Here is a 20,825-nt window from a genome sequence, read left to right on the forward strand (position 1 = left end):
ACAAACATGTGTATGCAAATGTACCTCTTGAATGAAATGACATGTACGAAAACGATGGAGAAAAGAATGTTTGCTGGTGGTAAAACGTCAAAAACGCTTTTCTTGGATTATGTGATAAGTTTACACAGCTCATCGTTTCCACTATTTCGCACATATTTTCTGCGCTTGACATACGAAATTCATAACCCAACATCAAACCTTTTCGTGACAGGAATATGCATTACAGCTCATTCAAGAGAAAAAATAAAGCACGTATTAAGACAAATTACACCTGATGATGGACCCACAGGGTCCGAAATGCATCGTGTACTTAATAAAACACGAAAAGTTGTAACTAAAGGTGTTTTCTAATTCATACCTCCAGTGTATTGAATACACTCACGTTCGAAGTTGCGAAATATGAATAAAATTAAATTAAAAAAATTAAAAAACACAAATTTTTTTACCTACGATGCAATATTTTGCTGTCTCAAGCTAAAATAAACGCCCTGTATATACATGGTGTCCCAGGAGGAATGGTCAGTATTCAGATATATGAGAGGAATGGCCATTCAAAGCAAAAAAGTGTGGTAAACATAAGCTCTAAAATGCATCCTAAAGAGCTATGATCGCTTCTTCATCCCTGATATTGCGAAACAAATTTCTTCTACAGCAAGCTCTTTCCTTTCCACATTTTGAGTGGTGGTAGTATGGGCCAAATAAAGGAAAAAAGTCCAGTAAACATAGGCTCTAAAGCGGATACCTTAAAAGTCTTGAGCACTTGTTCATCCTCGCTACTGTGAAACACATCTGTTCTACTGAACAAACGCTCACAGCTCTTCAGATATGCATTTCAGAGCCCATATTTACTAGATAACTTTTTCTTGTTTTGGTCCTTACTACCTCCTCCCAAAATAGGGAAAGAAAAGAGGTTGTAGTAGAAGCGATTTCATTCACACTGTCGAAGACGAAGTGTTCGTAGCTCTTAACGTATGCATTTTAGAACTCTTGTTCACTAGACTTTTTTGCTTCAAATAATTCTTCCTGACGTAACAATGAATACTGGCCATTCCTCCTGAGACATGGCTGAGCTATGGGAAACTGCGTTGCTAGTTCACTAGCTAATATTTTCCCGCACAGCGCAGAGAACAATTTTTTAAAAAACCATCCCGAGTGAGCTAATAACGTTCGTTATTACCACAGACATGCAAATGTTATACTACTTTTATCAGAAGGTCCAGGAAAAGAAATAGATATATTCCACTCACGATCAAATAACGCAAAAATATCACATTTACCATCAAGCATAAACAATATAGCAGAATAACTTTCTAGATCTCGAAATTACTTAAAGTGATCCAATGCACTTATTAAATATCTTCTAGAAAAATGCAGCCACAGGCTGCATAATTCAGAATAGTTCTTGCCATCCCAAAACAAACTAGAAAGCATATTTTCAGACTAGTATGGAGCTACTGATAAAATATCCACTTACGGAGGACCATATAACATAGGAAACAAATTCACAAAGCGAAACAGGAAAAAACAATGGTTTCAATCCCACCTTCGTCACAAAATTTATTCTAAAAAGCTACATGTTAAAAGAAAGAATGTAAAAGACAGCATTATCCTAACAAAACCACATGGTAACCAAGGAGCTCAGTTCATCTTCATACAATACTTTGGAAAAATATCAGACAAAATCAAACTTGCTTTTCGAAAAACCAACCTGAGAATAAGCTTAAGAATGAACAATACAGTATGAGGACGAAACAGTCTTTCCCTAAAACAATACTATAAATTTACCCACTCAGCTATTTATAAGTTCAAAAGTAGCAGGTGTGAAAATTGTATACATAAGTCAGGCAGTAGCGGATTTCAAAAGAAGATAAGAGAAAATCTGAATCTCATTATCAAAAGCCTATTTTCATATAGGTCTCATCTGAAAAAAACAAGAACAAACAATGGCTATCAATCCTACTCACCGCAAAGACGTTAGAGTGCTAAATACTTTGGAAGATATAGAAATTTTCGCATATTGTACAGAACATGTTTACATTATTTTGAACGAACAGGCCGACCGAAAAAACAAACAAACATTTCAATCATAATCTCATAAATATTTTGTGCTAAAATACGTTCTTTCGTTTAGAAATTTCCTTAAAGCAGGTAACACAATTTAGAAATGAAATTATATTGTCGCAGATAACGCCGAGCAGCGCATTCGCCGTAGTCTAGTGGTTCTGGCACGGTAGCTCAGAGTGTTCGGTCAGAGGGTTAGCTACCCTCTGCAATAAAAAAAAAAAAAAAAAAAAAAAAAAAAAAACTGAGTGAATGGATCAACGAAGGACTTAAACGAACGTCATAGGGCGTCCGCCCCGAACAACTGGAACAAACTATAACGAACAAAATGAGATAAAAAAGTGGTTATGATACTAGATTGTTGCATGGAGGGTCGAGAGTTCAAAACTCCAGTGAACGCTCTTGTTGAATAAACTTTCGTTTAGTGAAGTTTGTGTTCGTAATTCCTCTACTTACACCTGCCTCTACGTGACAATAAAATCTATTAAATAATATAGTCAGTCAATAACCCTGGATGTTCAGCACATTGCCAAAGACAAGAACATAATCCAAAATCAATATGCTGATAAAATCTGTCATATAATTAAATGCTTGTATGACTGTTCTCGACAAATGTCTTTGATGTATGTTAAGAAATCGGTATCTTAGGGAAGTTAAATTACATGAATAGCAGTCAAATTAAGTAATACAAAACACTATACCCTTGAGATAAGTGTATGGTGAAAGGTATTTTGCCTCATTAACGCAGATGAACCTGGTGATGGGCGAAAATAAATAAAATAAATAAAAATAGCATGAAATACATATAAGAATGACATGTTTTGAGCATTGTCCCATCATTGCGTTCCTTCAGTCCATTGGTAGGAACTTCTCCTTGTCAGTCAAAAGCCATTTATCAAATCCCGGTAAGGGTGCGAAGTGTGATGTCCCCTCCCTGCCTAACGACTTGCTCAACGGCTGCGACAGTCAAGTTGAGACATCAAATTAGCCGGCAGGCTGCTAATGCTCCCTCCCAGCTGGCACGTGCTGCGGTCAGCCGTTGCTCCCAAGCACTCCCACAGCTGCAGCCTTATACGTGTTACGCTATTGTTTGTCTATGGGCAACAAGATTCATCTGTCAATTAGCAGCAGATTCCATAACAGCAACCGAACGAGGTGGCGCAGTGGTTAGACACTGGACTCGCATTCGGGAGGACGACGGTTCAATCCCGCGTCCGGCCATCCTGGTTTAGGTTTTCCATGATTTCCCTAAATCACTCCAGGCAAATGCCGGGATAGTTCCTCTGAAAGGGCACGGCTGACTTCCTTCCCCATCCTTCCCTAATCCGATGAGACCGATGACCACGCTGTCTGGTCTCCTTCCCCGAAACCAACCAACCATTACAGGAAATTTTCGTAAGTTTTTTTTCTGACGGAGAATAGCTGTACTTACCGGGATACTTGAACTCGCAGATCAATATTGACCTTGAAATTATCCATATCATACACATCGTCCGCCTCCGTAGCGTAGCGGTAGCGTTACCGCCTACCACGCAGGGCGCCCGGGTTCGATTCCCAGCAGGGAACTGGGTGCTGTTGTCCTTCATCATCATTGACTCGCAAGTCGCCGAAGTGGCGTCACCTAAAAAGGAATTGCAATATGGCGGCCGAACTCCCGGTATGGGGCCTCCCGGCCAACAATGTCATACGATCATTTCATTTCAGCTACATCAACAGCCTCTACATATTGTGAAAACAGTTACTTTGTATGCAGTTGGAGCAACATGAATTGTTGGACCGATTTTCTTCCACCAAACCATCAATTCTGATTTCTATGTGAATAAAAGAGGATGACACAGCTGAGACAGACGACATCAACCAATTACATATGTCAAGCGGCTGTTTTGGTTAAGTTACAGTGGGCAGTATGGTAAATTTTCTGACTCATGCAAGTAGTTTTAACGTTTGTAATAGCGGAATTATGGCAGTGATACAGTCTATTTTTAAAATAGAACTGTGTAATTTTTTCAGTGCCACGGGAAAGTGTTTCAAAAGTGAGCTTCAGCGGCATAACATGTGTGGAGCTTGATCAAACAGCAAGAAAATAACAGCGGCCCAAGCCTTTCTCCCGTCGTCAGAAGTAAGACAGACGTCTGTCCTACTGAAACGAAAACAAGCAAACACGTAACCTAGGTCACGTTCATGCTTTTATTATTATGACTGTCATATCAGGTGTTCAAAATTTTGTACCTGAACATTGATACATGTTATGGCCCACAGATGAAAGTCGAGAAGAAATGTAATGAGTGCCAGGGCATTTCTTTGATTCCTAAACGACCAGTCCAACTACATCCAAAAGTTCTGTTAAGATCGTCTACAATTTTCTGTACGGAGTAGCTGGGACATCCGTCGCGTTGGTTTCACATGAATTTAGAGTAACTGCGGCGGCACACCTGTTACATACTCTAAATACTTGTGGCTGTTTACAGTCCCATCGATAAAGCAGGGACCAATGATGGGAATCATGAAACGCCTGCCACAGACTTTGACATACCAAGTTCGTCGCTTATCCACTTCTCTCAACCAGCATAAACTTCCAAACAACCAGTAGTGCACATTTCGAAGATTGAGTTGCACACAGTCTGTAAACGGTGCCTTTTCCATAAACAAATTCATACATATAAAGCCCGCATTACTTTGGTGTTTTCGTAGACACCGTTGCGAGAATTGTAGTCAAGTAACGATTCCCATGCACAGGTTAATGGAACAAAATGAGCAAAAAACGTAATGCGATGAAATATAGCATAGGCTGAACAGCCCTTTGATTCCATTTCCACACTCAATCTACCTTGTAGTGACATGGATTGTGCATTACCATTGCTGAAATGTTAGTTGTATTTCTGTCATCAGTTGGCGTATTTTATTCATCACAGTTCCAGCTTCTATTATTTTACAAAGATGAATGGAGAGAGTAGTCACCAAGTGCCAGTTTTGGCTCATATGTCGATCTAAATTCCAAGAACTGATGAGGTAAGAGGGATAATTCAAGGAATTAAGCTACGTGGCGATCAGGCTACACATCCAGTGTCAGGTTATAAATGACACAATTGTTCACCCCTCGGGGTACCCCATCCTGCCCTCACACCTGAGGCAGTTGCGTGTGGTATATTCAAGCTCATGACATAACTAGATACTATGTTAGTATGTAACCTAATACCCCATCCATGCATCTTGGGCATTTGTATGACATAGAACTGGCGGAAAAATGAGTCATCCCATGCCCTTTCTTTCTGCACCAATAAGATAAAGCTCCAGCTTCCCCCTCCCATTTTTATTACAAGAGCGAACAGGTGGGAAACATCAGTCTTGTGCTATGCACTACAGGGAGAGGATTGAGTCTGTTGTAAATAAATTATTATTATAAGAAATTTTTGTTTACGGCTCAGTTTTACTCTGTTGTGAAAGTACAATGTTTTGCACTGCTGTGGTGTTCAGAAGTATGATGCAATTTTCTTTCGGGTACGTATGCATGTTCAAAGGTACAGGCATTGCGGTGAATACAGCTGTTATGAAATGCATGAAATGTATTCTAACTTGCGAATGTGGACAAGCTTCAGCTGTAAAATGGAATGACAACAATGAAAATTCATACCAGATCGGTATTCGAACCTGAATTTCCCACTTATTATGAGCAGTCACCTTACCATTAGGGTGCCCGATCAAGACCCACAGCTAGACCCAAACATGCCTATGTTTTTAGCCTTGTATCTACATCTGCACTCATATACTAATTATGTATATTTCTGCACAGGGGAGACAATTTAATTGAAGGTCACTGTCTCGGTGTCAGCAGATGAATACAATAGGACAGTGCTTGTGTTGTTCAGAAGTATGACAGAATGTTTCTTCAGACATAAAAATTCCAAACATTATTTTCTACTTGTGTAATTAGAATAAATGCTAATCTCTGTCAGTCATTGCTGGACTCTAGTCTGTGTTATTATCATATGACTAGGTGGGGTCGCTTTCTGACCATTCAACTGTGATACAGATATAGCACCCAGCCATTGTATTTACAAAGGGTATTTGTTCCAAAATGTCTACCTCAAAAAACTCCTGTAAACATGCATTCCTAGCTATCAAAGCCAGCCCTAATAAATACATTGAAACACATGGGTTATGACGAATTTGTAGTGTGTTGCCATGTGTTTAGCACATTGTAGGCATGTGTGTTTTCTTTAGCTACACTTACACTAGAAAAACCTAGCTTCATGACCATCTAACAACGATGAAACTTACGCATACTTTTTTCCTTAGTTGATAAAATGGAATACTGATCAACTGCAGGTATCAAACCTTAGATGTAGGATGGATTATCATATGGAAATAACCATTATGTTCAAGGAACTGACTTTATTCTGTTGTAAAGACACATAGTTAAGATATGCTATTTTGTGTGTTGGTTTCAGAGAAAAAAACTATTATATTCCTTTACACCTGGACCATGCTGTATCAGTAGCAAACATCTCGGGACTGTCTGGAAACTATTTAGAGCTGATATACAGAATCTATGGGTATGTCGAAGGTCAACAGTAAATGAATATTCAAATGGATCGAGCGCTTGGAGGCAATTATCACTTGTGGATATGTATATATTGCAAGACTTTGCTGGGATTATTTTTTAAAAAACATCAGAATGTTAAATGGAAATACTGGACTTTTTGTATATGTTACACTGCTTTATATTGGAGTTATCAAATAATACTGCATCAGTATATCTACATCTACATCATACTCCGCAATCGGAGGGTACTTTCGGTGTCACTGTCTCATCCCTCCAACCCTGTTCCACTCGCGAATAGCGCGAGGGAAGAATGATTGCAGGTACGACCCTGTATTAGCTCTGATTTCTCGATGTTTCTCCTCATAGTCAATACGCGAGATATATGTGAGGGAAAGTAATATGTTGTCCGAATCCTCCTGAAAAGTGATCTCCAGAAATTTCAATAGTAAATCTCTCCGTGATGCACAACCTCTCTTCTAACGTCTGCCATTGGAGTTTGTTTAGCATCTCCGTAACGCTCTCCCGCCTGCTAAACGATCTCGTGACGAAACGAGCCGTTCTTCGTTGGATCTTCTTTATCTTCTCTATCAATCCTACCTAATAGGGATCCCAGATAGATGAACAGTTTCCAAGAATCGGGCGAACAAACGCCACATTTCCTTAAGGTTCTTCTGATGAATCTGAGTCTGGTGTCTGCTTTTCCCACTATCTGTTTTATATGGTCATTCCACTTAAGGTCGCTATGGGTAGTTACGCGAAGATATTTTACGGCAGACGTTGTCTCCAGCTCTTTGTCATCAATAGTGTAGCTGTACAGTAGTGGATTTCTTTTCTTATGTATGCGCAGTATGTTACATTTATTTACGTTCAGGGTCAACTGCCAGAGCCTACACCAATCATCAATTCTCTGCAGGTCGTTCTCTAAATTCTTCCTATGTTCTGGCGTTGCTACTTTAGTACAGACAACTGCATCATCTTCAAATAGCCTTAAAGAGCATCCGACGCTTTCTGCTAGATCATTTATGTATACTGTAAACAGAAACGGTCCTATCACACTTCCCTGTGGTAATCCGGATGTTACCTTTACATCTGTCGATTTTGTTCCGTTAAGAGCGACGTGCTGAGTTCTGTCTACAAGAAAGTCCTGAATCCAATCGCAAGTCTGCTCCGATACTCTGGAAGCTCGTATTTTTTTTCATTAAAGAGCAATGTGGGACGGTGTCAAATGCCTTACTGAAATAAAGGAACACGGCATCAACCTGAGCGCCGTTGTCCATTGCGCTGTGGGTCTCACGGAGGAACAGAGCGAGCTGAGTTTCACATGATCTCTGTTTGAGGAATCCAAGTCTATTTTTATAGAGGAGACGTACATTTTCCATAAACGTCATAATTCTTGAGCATAAAACACGATCCATAATTCTACAACAGATTGAAGTCAACGATATAGGTTGAGCCGTACGGGGCACGTCGTCCCGCCATAATGTATTTTACACCCTGTTTTTAATGTACTTCCACCGCACTACGTTAATTTAAATTAGTACTGTCACTTAGTTGCTGCTTTGCCTGATCGTGTCCAGCGCTAGCAGAGAGTATCGATACATCCCCTCTCGTAGTACCGAGCGAGGTGGCGCAGTGGTTAGACACTGGACTCGCATTCGGGAGGACGACGGTTCAACCCCGCGTCTGGCCATCCTGACTTAGGTTTTCCGTGATTTCCCTAAATCACTCCAGGCAAATGCCGGAATGGTTCCTTTCAAAGGGCACGGCCGACGTCCTTCCCCGTCATTCCCAAATCCGATGAGACGGATGACCTCGCTGTCTGGTCTCTTTCCCCAAACAACCCAACCCAACCCAACCTCTCGTAGTATCTTTGTTCGACTGCTATTACCTCCCGGTCGTTGTCTGTCGTAAGCCAGTTCGGGTGGTGAGTTCGGGTCTGCCAGTCGGTTGGAACGCGTCGGGAGCGCAGTCCGGACCAGCCAGTCGGGGAGCTGCAATGCGGCACTAGTGCAGTCGGGTTGGAGCAGCAGTGAGGTCTGCGTCGACATGGCTCGCCCGACCATTGCCGCCATGCATCACTTGAGCCGGGCCACGGCCTTGGTGGATCGTCGGTCGGTCGTCCAACCGGACCAAGCGTTTGGACTCGCCGATCGTTCATGAGTCGGCTGTGTGTGTGTGTGTGTGTGTGTGTGTGTGTGCGCGCGCGTTGCTGCGGACCAGGGAAGTTATCTCCGTGCGGTACAGTTGGCTGGGTCCGGTGACGGTCCCTGCGCAGCGTCGCAGCGTATGTGGAGCTGTCCGATCGCTACGAGCTTCGTGGTTCACCGAGTTGAGTGGTGGTTTAACTACCCAAGCCACGCCCATTCATGTTGCGGTGGTTCGTTTCGGTGGTTTGCTGTTGGGGAGCAACACACTGTGTTTCTATTGCTGAAATTTAGCCGTCGTGCAGTGTAATTAACTATTTGGTTGACTACAATTTGAGTGCACCACCGGAATTTTCTGCTTTGTGGCCGTTAGTGTTCTGGTTATCTGCCCTGGCCGCTAAAGCAGTTTTTAGGCAGTGTCTTTTCCTCACCTGTTGTTGCTGCCCAAAATGGGGTGCTGTTTTGGCTGCTCAGTTCATATACACGTTTGTTTGGGGATAGTGATCCTTTTAATTTTTTTTTTTTGGGAGGGGGGGGGGTGAGGTCGTGAATTCTCGTGTACTCCGTCGTGGCAAGGAAACGGTTGGTCGGTCGGTCGGTCGGTCCTTGACTCTCCCTTGGTTGGGTTCGCACTAAGTAAGTGTAATTGGACTCACCACCTGTCTGCACCACGAGTGCAGACCGATCCACTGGAGACTCCTGAGTGCCGTTTTCTTAATTACCTTTTGGGAGTGTTTATGTTGTTGTAATTTAACTGTAGTTTATATTTTTAATTTTGAAAGGTTAGTCGTGGGCCTTCAGTCCTGGAAACATGTTCTCAGAGTTTCCTTCAAGTCCAAACATTATCGCCTTCTGCTGTTGGATGGTTATTGTAATTTCCTCTGAAAGATTTTACAAGTTATTGTGGGCCTTCCGCTGTTGGTGTTGAAAAAAAGGAAATTTTCAAACTTAATGTATTGTTTTACCGATTGTTGCATTATATATATTTCCTTAATTTGCAGAATTTAACCTTGGGACCTTCAGCCATTTCATTGCGGTTTTTTGTCTCTTTCTATGCACCTAGTGGACCATCAACCCTGTTAGCATCTTAAAACATTGTGGCCTTCTACCTTCAGTAATCATCATAGTATATTTGAAATTTTGAAGAATTAATCCGGCGGCCTTCAACCGCTCCGCATGCTGATCTCATATATGTATACGATTTATCTTACTTGTCAATTTTACGGTCATGTCTTTTCAAAATTGAACTTACTCGGAAGCATATATTTGGAGACCTTCAGCCGCGAAGCGAATTTAATTCTTTCAAAAGTGTATTTGTGAAATAAATTATAATAAATTACAATTTGCAAAATGAATCCGACCGCAACTCCCTTGGCCCTTTCCACAATCCTAGTAACCTGTTAGCCCTGCGTGATTTAGCAGGCGTTTCATAGGTGTATAATTGTGTGGATCTGTCTTACGGCCTTTCTTAAAAACGGGAATGAACTGCGCTTTTTCTAGTCATTAGGTACCTTTCGTTGCTCAAGCGATCTGCGATAAATTACTGCTAGAAGTGGAGCAAGTTCTTTCGCATAATCTTTATAGAATCTTATAGGTGTCTCAAGTGGTCGTGACGCCTTTCCACTACGAAGCGATTGTGTAGCTGTTTTTCAGTTCCGCGATCGGTTATCTCAATATCTGCCATTTCGAAGTTCGTATGACGGGTGAAAGGAGGGACAGTGTTACGATCTTCCGTGGGGAAACAACTTCGGAATACCGAATTCCCTATTTTGGCCATCTCTCTGTTATCTTCCGTTTCGGTGCCGGTGTGGTCGCTGAGAGAATGAATCGATGATTTTGACCCACGTACTGCTTTTACATATGACCAAATTCTCTTAGTGTTTTTACTCAGGTTGGTTGAAAACGTCTTACTTTCGAAATCATTGTACGCTTCTCTAATTGCTCTCCTTATGCTCACTTTCTCTTTGTTCAGCTTTTGTATGTCAGCTAGGTTTTTACTTCTCTTGAATCTGAGATGAAGTGCTCTTTGTTTACGTAGCGCTTCCTAACGCGCCTATTAAATCATGGTGGATCTTTCCTACCCCTTAGAATCTTACTCGGAACCTGCTTGTCTAGGGCATATAGAACGATTCCTTTGAATTTTTTCCATTTCTTGTCCACATCTTCGTCCTCATCACCGAATATTTGATGCTGACTGCTAAGATATTCTGAAATTTGTATCCTGTCACCCTTGCTGAGCAAATTATCTTCCTACTTTCCTTAACATTCCTTGGAGGACCCGTCGTCATAGATGCTGTTACAGGCTTACGATCACTGCCACATTCCTCTACGTTAACTGATTCGACAAGTTCCGGTCTGTTTGTTGCCAGGAGGTCTAAGACGTTACCCTCACGAGTTGGTTATCTAACTACGTGTTCAAGGTAATTTTCGGACAAAATATCTAGAACAATGCCACACGAATCCCTATCTGTGGCACCAGTTTTGATGGCATAACACTCCAAAACTATACCTGATAAGTTGAAGTCACCCCTAGACATCACACATGCCAACATTCTTTATAGAGATAAGTAATATCTACATACGTCCGTTTCTAATGTGAATACACAATGATTTTAAGACTTTGGAAAAAGCTGATCAACACTGCATTTTAGTGCAAAAACATATAATTGGCAGTCACCACCTGCATTTGTTTCGACGTGGGCGTTCTTCAACAGCCTTAAAAAGGACGTAATTTTTTAATTCCTCGCAGATTACTACTGGTAAAACATTCAGGTTTGTATCATATTTTAACACATGCTTATGACTAGTAGTACTTTGATACAGATGTACGCCTCTGTCTCCATACAGCAAACGGAGTCTGTATTGCTGTAGACAGGCTGCACGTAATAACAGCTGCCCGCCACTGGACGCTGTGCAACTCTAACATGTGATCTTGCACGTGGACAAACAATTGTTCTCACTGTTTGTCTCCCATTACTGTTATTGCGGAAGTCCCAGCGATGTCTGGCATATATGACCTTGATGGCCTCATCCGCCATTACACCCATGTTATGTATGTCCCAGTCTTTTTATACACGTGCATAGTCACACCATCATTCACTGTATTGCACAGTGGCCAGCACACATTGATCAGCATCTGCCAGACAGCTACATCGGCGTTTCTGAGATAGGTGCTATGGCACGCTGCAAACCAGAATACGTCGGAAATATATTCTTCTCTCTGATAAGCGGATGCACTGCATTCTACCACCACCTACGCATGGCTCCAGAAATGGAATAGCAGACATCTGCACCGAAATATAATGCTATTTTCTGAGAACACCGGCGGAAATAGGGTAAGATAGCATCGGCAGTGCATCGCTGCGAACGGGTACCATCCTCCCTGGCACCACGTGACTGGGGAGGGGAGAACTGGACTCCTATTGGTTGAAATAAACCAAACATTCTGGCTACAGTTGGTTTTCGGCTATAAATAAGGTGTTTTGGCGCGAAAAAGTCATTATCAATTAATAATAGGGTAATTATAAACCTAACTATCTGTTTCTAGTAACAAAAGCAAGCAGGTGACGGCTTAGTATTTGATGCATGATGTTTATTGTCTCCTCTTAGAAAACTCCGACAAAGTTCTCATTTCAAGAGGACGAAAATTTGGTGTATTCTTAAGATTACATTCACTTATTGTATTCAACTCACTTCCATTACAAAAACGTGACCGCATGTCGAAAATTTGATGACGTCGACGGAAAATGCTTTTTCCTGAACTGTCCATACATCGTGCTAATAACGTATTTCCGCAAATAAAACTAAAAGGAAAATATAGTGCAGATCTTACTGAACACATTGATGCAAGTTCCACGTTTACAAACTGAGTAGTTTTACAATGTGAAGGAGCTGAATGAAATGTAAGATTAGGCGTGAGTTCCATGAGAGATGTGGCAACTCTGTTCCATGCCTCCACGTTTTGCTGCCAAACTGTCAGTCCTTATGTAATTTTGAACAGACTGTTCCTACGTGAAAAAAAAAGAAACTCGTAGTACTTTCATAGACGCATTCGTGGCCTATGCTGTTGCACTGTTCTCCATGCAATTTCGTACGCCTTTTTGTTAGTTGTTAGTTATCTGAAAACAGATAACAGTACAGAAGGCGTGGCAACTAAGAAAACGCTCTGTCTACTATATTGAAGTGCGGTTTTCGTTAGTTATAGGGGACAACGTTCCGAATTATCTCATATAAAAAAGTAATTTCTGACGTTTACAACTGCTGACTTACGACGATGTCTTCGTTTCTTTCCATAGTACTACTTTTTTGTGGTTTTAACAAGCGTCTTCGGGAAGTACTTCGACGACGTAACGTGTACGAACCTTGACAAAGCACTAACAAGATAAGAGTGACAAGAAAACTATTACTAAGTTGCAGTTCGTGTGTGTAGCTGTGTGCTTTAAGATCATCTACATCTATACTACTGGCCATTAAAATTCCTACACCAAGAAGAAGTGCAGATGATAAACGGGTATTCATTGGAAAAATATATTATACTAGAACTGACAAGTGATTACATTTTCACGCAATTTGGGTGCATAGATCCTGAGAAATCAGTACCCAGAACAACCACCTCTGGCCGTAATAACGGCCTTGATACGCCTGGGCATTGAGTCAAAAAGAGCTTGGATGGCGTGTACAGGTACAGCTGCCCATGCAGCTTCAACACGATACCACAGTTCATCAAGAGTAGTGACTGGCGTATTGTGACGAGTCAGTTGCTCGGCCACCATTGACCAGACGCTTTCAATTGGTGAGAGATATGGAGAATGTGCTGGCCAGGGCAGCAGTCGAACATTTTATGTATTCAGAAAGGCCTTTACAGGACCTGAACATGCGGTCGTGCATTATCCTGCTGAAATGTAGGGTTTCGCAGGGATCGAATGAAGGGTACAGCCACAGATCGTAACACGTCTGAAATGTAACGTCCACTGTTCAAAGTGCCGTCAATGCGAACAACAGGTGACCGAGACGCGTAACCAATGGCACCCCATACCATCACGCAGGGTGATACGCCAGTATGGCGATGACGAATACACGCTTCCAATGTGCGTTCACCGCGATGTTGCCAAACACGGATGCGACCATCATGATGCTGTAAACGGAACCTGGATTCATCCGAAAAAATGACGTTCGGCCACGCGTGCAGCCAGGATCGTCGTAGAGTACACCATCACAGGCGTTCCTGTCTGTGATGCAGCGTCAAGAGTAACGGCAGCCACGGTCTCCGAGCTGATAGTCCACGCTGCCGCAAACGTCGTCGAACTGTTCGTGCAGATGGTTGTTGTCTTGCAAACGTCCCCATCTGTTGACTCAGGGATCGAGACGTGGCTGCACGGTATGTTAAAGCCGTGCGGATAAGATGCCTGTCATCTCGACTCTAGTGATACGAGGCCGTTGGGATCCAGCGCGGCGTTCCGTATCACCCCCGTGAACCCACCGATTTTATATTCTGCCAACAGTCATTGGCTCAAATGGCTCTGAGCACTATGGGACTTAACATCTATGGTCATCAGTCCCCTAGAACTTAGAAGTACTTAAACCTAACTAACCTAAGGACAACACACAACACCCAGCCATCACGAGGCAGAGAAAATCCCTGAACCCGCCGGGAACCGAACCCGGGAACCCGGGCGCGGGAAGCGAGAACGCTACCGCACGACCACGAGATGCGGGCAACAGTCATTGGATCTCGACCAACGCGAGCAGCAATGTCGCGGTACGACAAACCCCAATCGCGATAGGCTACGATCCGAACTTTATCAAAGTCGGAAAAGTGATGGTACGCGTTTCTCCTTCTTGCAAGAGGCATCACAACAACATTTCGCCAGGCAACGCCGGTCAATTGCTGTTTGTGTATGAGAAATCGGTTGGAAACTTTCCGCATGTCAGCACGTTCTAGGTGTCGCCACCGGCGCCAACCTCGTGTGAATGCTCTGAAAAGCTAATCATTTCCATATCACAGCATCTTCTTCCTGTCGGTTTAATTTCGCGTCTGTAGCACGTCATCTTCGTGGTGTAGCAATTTTAATAGCCAGTAGTGTACATACGCATTCCGCAAGCCAACAGACGGTGCATGCTGGGAGTACCTTGCACCACTGCCAATCGTTTCCTTTCCTGTTCCACAAGCAATTGGAGAGAGGGAAAAAGACTATCTATATGCCTCCGCACCAGCCCTAATTTCTCTTATCTTGTGTTCTCGGTCCTTACGCGAAATTTACGTTGACGGCAGAAGAATCTTTATACAGTCACCTGCAAATGCCAGTTCTCTAAGTTGTCTTAACGGTATTTCGCGAAAAGAACGTCGTCTTTCTTCCCTACACTTTCCCAGTAAATCGAAATTGGCCACTTTTCATCCGTACTGCCGTTCTTACGTTCTAGTTCGTTATCATCACGCATTGCAGCATTACGCCCAGCTATTTAATCGACTTGTGTGTGCCAAGCAGCACATGACTAATTCTGTATTGAAATTTTACATAGTTGTTTTTCGTACTCATCTGCAATTTCTCACACTTTTTTTACATTTAGATCAAGCTGCCATTCATCACACAAAGTAGATATTCTGTCTGAGTCGTCCTTTATCCTTCCGCTGTAACTCAGCAACAATATTTTATGGAAAACAGTGAGCAAACGATCACAGGCTGTGCATTGTCGGAGCAGTGATAGACATCTCGCCCATGCAGCTATGCACACTTCTACAATGTGTACGACAGTTGGAAAGCTGGATACGTTAATCGTTTTGGCCGAGAACAAGGCGCGTGCGCACACTAATTACCATCATTCCACTCGGCCAACCGTGCGGTTTGAACGTCCTAACGCAAGCCGTTCAGAAGTTACGACGATTTTATTTCATGTAATTCAATAATTGTCACCGTGTTAGTTTGAACATTCATGCATTCAGCCCATTTTGCGTGTTTACCAGTTTAATGACATTTACAGACTTTTAAAGTGGCCAGAATCGACATCGTGTTGAAGTATGACAGATTTATACATCTTTTGTATGTCTACATAATTCTGCATACGAATCGACTGTTAGCAACTGGCGCTGCAATTTCAGCAACTAAGTTATGTATTATTTTTACTATTTAATATTAGATGTAGAATAAATTATTATCTGAAATCTCTGTTCATGGAAGGCATATTTTACACGCTCCTGTGTCCACTAAAGAACTACAGAGTGTGCAAAGGAAGACACAACAATGTGCAGAGCTGTTCCCGAAGCGGCGGCAAATGTGTAACAGCAGGTTTGCACAGGTGCCCACGAAAACTCGGGTCCTTTCCTGTCACTGCGTGCTTGTGGCTCGATATGAATTCGATACTACGGGTTTTTTAACTGTTCAAAAATGGTTCAAATGGGTCTGAGAACTATGGGACTTATCATCTGAGATCATCAGTGCCCTAGAACTTAGAACTACTTAAACCTAACTAACCTAAGGACATCATACACATCCATGCCCGAGGCAGGATTCGAACATGTGACCGTAGCGGTCTCGCGGTTCCAATCTGAAGTGCCTAGAACCGATCGGCCATTCCCAGCCGACTTTTAACTGCTGTTAAAGTATTTTCACAGAAACAAATTAATTCTGCTAACAAAGCCAAATAAGTCATTAGTGCATTATTAACTTGTACCCAACCATCGGAGACAACGAATCGTTTATACCAAAACATCCACAAAATATCCCTGAACAACTTCCGAAGCTGGAGCTCTGGTTCATCACGTTCAGGTGACCTGAGTTGTACGCAGCTTCTTCTCACACTCCTTGCGCCATGTGTGCGTGCTCTCTATGCACTGAGATAACAAAAGTCATGTGATATCTGGTAATATCATGTCAGACCTCCTTTTGCAACCGTAGTGCAGCAGCTCGACGTGGCATGGACTCAACAAGTCGATGAAAGTCCACTGCAGAAATACTGAGCCATCCTTCCTCTGTAGCCGTCCATAACTGCGGAACTGTTGTCAGTGTAGGATGTTGTGTTCTCTCTTATATCTCGATTATGTCCCATAAATACACTAGTGGCCATTAAAATTGCCACACCAAGAATAAATGCAGATGATAAACGGGTATTTATTGGACAAATATATTATACTAGAACTGACATGTGATAACATTTTCACGCAATTTGGGTGCATAGATCCTGAGAAATCAGTACCCAGAACAACCACCTCTGGCCGTAATAACGGGCTTTATACTCATGGGCATTGAGTCAAACAGAACTGGGATGGCGTGTACAGGCACAGCTGCCCATGCAGCTTTAACACGATACCACAGTTCATCAAGAGTAGTGACTGGCGTATTGTGTGACGGGTCAGTTGCTCGGCTACCATTGCTCAGACGTTTTCAATTGGTGAGAGATCTGGAGAATGTGCTGGCCAGGGCAGCAGTCCAACCTTTTCAGTATCCAGAAAAGCCCGTACAGAACCTGCAACATGCGGTCGTGCATTATCCTGCTCGAATGTAGGGTTTCGCAGGGATCGAATGAAGGGTAGGGCCACGGGTCGTAAAACATCTGAAATGTAACGTCCGCTGTTCAAAGTGCCGTCAATGCGAACAAGAGGTGACCGAGACGTGTAACCAATGGCACCCCATCCATCACACCGGGTGATACGCCAGTATGGCGATGACGAATACACGCTTCCAATGTGCGTTCACCACGATGTCGCCAAGCACGGATGCGACCATCATGATGCTGTAAATAGAACCTGGATTCATCCAAAAAAATGTCCTTTCGCCATTCGTGCACCCAGATACGTCGTTGAGTATACCATCGCAGGCACTCCTGTCTGTGTGCAGATGGTTGTTGTCTTGCAAACGTCCCCATCTGTTGACTCAGGGATCGAGGCGTGGTTGCAGGATTCGTTACAGCCATGAGGATAAGATGCCTGTCTTCTCGACTGCTAATGATACGAGGCCATTTGGATCCAGCGCGGCGTTCCGTATTACCCTCTTGAACCCACCGTTTCCATATTCTGCTAACAGTCATTGTATCTCGACCAACGTCGCGATACGATAAACCGCAATAGCGATAGGCTACAATCCGACCTTTATCAAAGTCGGAAACGTGGTGGTATGCATTTCGTCTCCTTACACTAGGCATCACAACAACGTTTCACCAGGCAACGCCGGTCAACTGCTTTTTGTGTATGAGAAATCGGTTGGAAACTTTCCTCATGTCAGCACGTTTTAGGTGTCGCCACCGGCGCCAACCTTGTGTGAGTGCTCTGAAAAGCTAATCATTTGCATATCACAGCATCTTCTTCCTGTCTGTTAAATTTCGCGTCTGTAGCACGTCATCTTCGTGGTGTAGCAATTTTAATAGCCTGTAGTGTATTCGATGGTATTCATGTCCGGTAATTTTGGTGGTCAAATCATTCGCTCGCATTATCCAGTATGTTCTTCAAACAAATCGCAAACAAATGTGGCCCGGTGACTTGTTTGGATACATGAAGTCCATGGATGGCTGGAGATGGTCTCCAAGTAGCCGAACATAATAATTTTCAATCAGTGATCGGTTCAGCTGGACCAGAGGACCCAATCCATTCCATGTAAACACAGCTCACGCTATTATGGAACCACAACCAACTTGAGAAGTTGCTTGTTGAAAAGTTGCTTACATAGCTTCGTGGTGTCTGGACCATACTCGAGCCTGCCATGAGCTCTTACCAACTGCTGTCGGGTCTCATCTGACCAGGCCACGGTTTTCCGGTCGTCCAGGCCCCAACTGATATGGTCAAGAGCCCAGGAGAGGCGCTGCAGGCAATGTGGTGCTGTTAGCAACGGCACTCGCGTCGACCGTCTGTTGCCATAGCCCAGTAACGCCGGATTTCGCCGCATTGTCCTAACGGACAAGTTCTTCGTATGTCTCACTTTGATTTCTGCTGTTATTTCGCCCAGTGTTGCTTGTCCGTTAGCGCTGCCAACTCTACGCATGGGTCGGTACACTCGGCCTTTAAGTGAAGGCCGTCGGCAGTGCTTTTTTCGTGGGGAGAGGTAATCTCTGAAATTTGGTATTCTGGACACACTCTTGACAATGAAGATCTCGTAGTACTGAATTCACTTAGCGGTCAGTCTCTTAATTCTCATCGTGCGGCCACAATCACGTCGGAAACCATTTCATATGAATCACCCGAGAACAAACGACACCTCCGCCAATGCACTGCCCCTTTTATTCCTTGTGTACACGATACTATCTAAATCTGTACATGTCTGCATATCGATATAACATGACTTTTTCCACATCAGTGAATGTGAATTAAAACATGAAGACGATTTTCTTTATTATAATAATTATACATATACATCCATACTGTACCAACCACAGTGAGATCAGAGACAGAGTGTACTTCTTAATGTCCTTGTTAATAAGGTTTATCAGCGTTCCATTCAAGTATGGAGCGCGGGAGCGATGATTGCTTAAACGCCTCAGTGGGCGCTGTATTTAGTCTAAACTTGTCCTCGCAGTCTCTGTGGTGAACACACGCGGGGCTTCTAGTGTATTCCTAGACTGATCATATAAAGCTGGTTCTTGAATTTTACTAACTAGGCTTCCTCGGAAGAGTTTGCCTCGATCTTCAAACGGCTTGTTTTCAGAAGGCTGTTTATCCCGTTCCGCACAAGCGGCTTCTAATCAAATCGTGTGCTGAGGTGTGCGACTGGATTCGTGATTTACTTTCTGTTCGTGGTAATTGATGGAGAGTCATCGACTAAAGCACAGCTGACATCTGGTGTTCCCCAAGGAAGTGTTATAGGAGCTCTGCTGTTTCTAATGTAAATAGACGATTTACGAGACAATCTGATTTGCAATTTCAGATTGTTTTGAGATGACGCAATCATTTACCATCTAGTAAGGTCATCAGAAGGTGACGTAGACATGATAGTAGTAGGACAAACTTCGTAAAACCCCAATCTACATTGTTGCCAAATTTATTCAAGATGGTGGATCCAAAGTGGTTGCGACAGATATGGCAATGTCGCAATGACAGCACCACGGGAAGTTCAAATTTTGGTGTAGAAATGGGTCAATTGGGCAACCTCCTGTAACCCAACCCCCTCCCTTCACCCCTCCCCTCCCCCCCCCCCCTCCTCCCCTCCGCCCCTCCCCCAGAAAATGGTGGGAAGTTCAAATTTTGGTGGGGAAAAGAAGGGCACTTTGGCTACTTCACTAACCTAAGAATATGATGGCAAAAGATATCACTTGGGCTACCTTCACTAACCTAAATCATCCGACTGCCACCTCTTCCTAGGAATGAAGGACTCAACCTGTGCTGGGCTGCTGGATAGGATGGACATTGGTCTTTATTTTGCAGGCAGTCTTTATTTAAACAATTTGAGGCAGTAGCTCCATCCAGTGTGTTCACCATGAAGTCCAGATTCCAAATGAGCTAATACACAGTACTACCAGTAGAGGGCGCGGTTGTCCCATGGCAGTCTGGGGAAAAATGGTGGGAAAAGGATTCAGTTTCTGTCCAGCTGCTGGAGAGAGGATGGAGTGTACTTCATTTATTATGGAACAATTTATTTAGGGACGGATTGCATGTAGTTTATTTCTAACACTCATACAAAACACTCGCTCTGATGTGCTTGGTCTCGCGGTTCTAGGCGGGCAGTCCGGAACCGCGAGACTGCTACGTCGCAGTTTCGAATCCTGCCTCGGGCATGGATGTGTGTGATGTCCTTAGGTTGATTAGGTTTAAGTAGTTCTAAGTTCTAGGGGACTGATGACCACAGCTGTTAAGTCCCATAGTGCTCAGAGCCATTTGAACCATTTTTTTTATGTGCTTGGGGTCAAAGTAAATAGTCTGCAGACCTGAAAACTACTTGTAAATTAACGAAATAACGCAGTAAATTGATATACATACAAGAAAACAACTCGTAAATTACCGAAATAATGCACTGACACCCTACAGACCTGCACACTACTCGTAGATCACCGAAATAATGCAGTACACTGATGAGTAGAAACGCAAATAACTCATAAATTGTCAAAAAATGCATGTAAAAGGCTCAGCAAACACGCATGCCAATTGTCAACTATAGAAA

The sequence above is a fragment of the Schistocerca gregaria genome, chromosome X, assembly GCF_023897955.1.
Source record: "Schistocerca gregaria isolate iqSchGreg1 chromosome X, iqSchGreg1.2, whole genome shotgun sequence".
In the NCBI taxonomy this organism is placed as follows: Eukaryota; Metazoa; Arthropoda; class Insecta; order Orthoptera; family Acrididae; genus Schistocerca; species Schistocerca gregaria.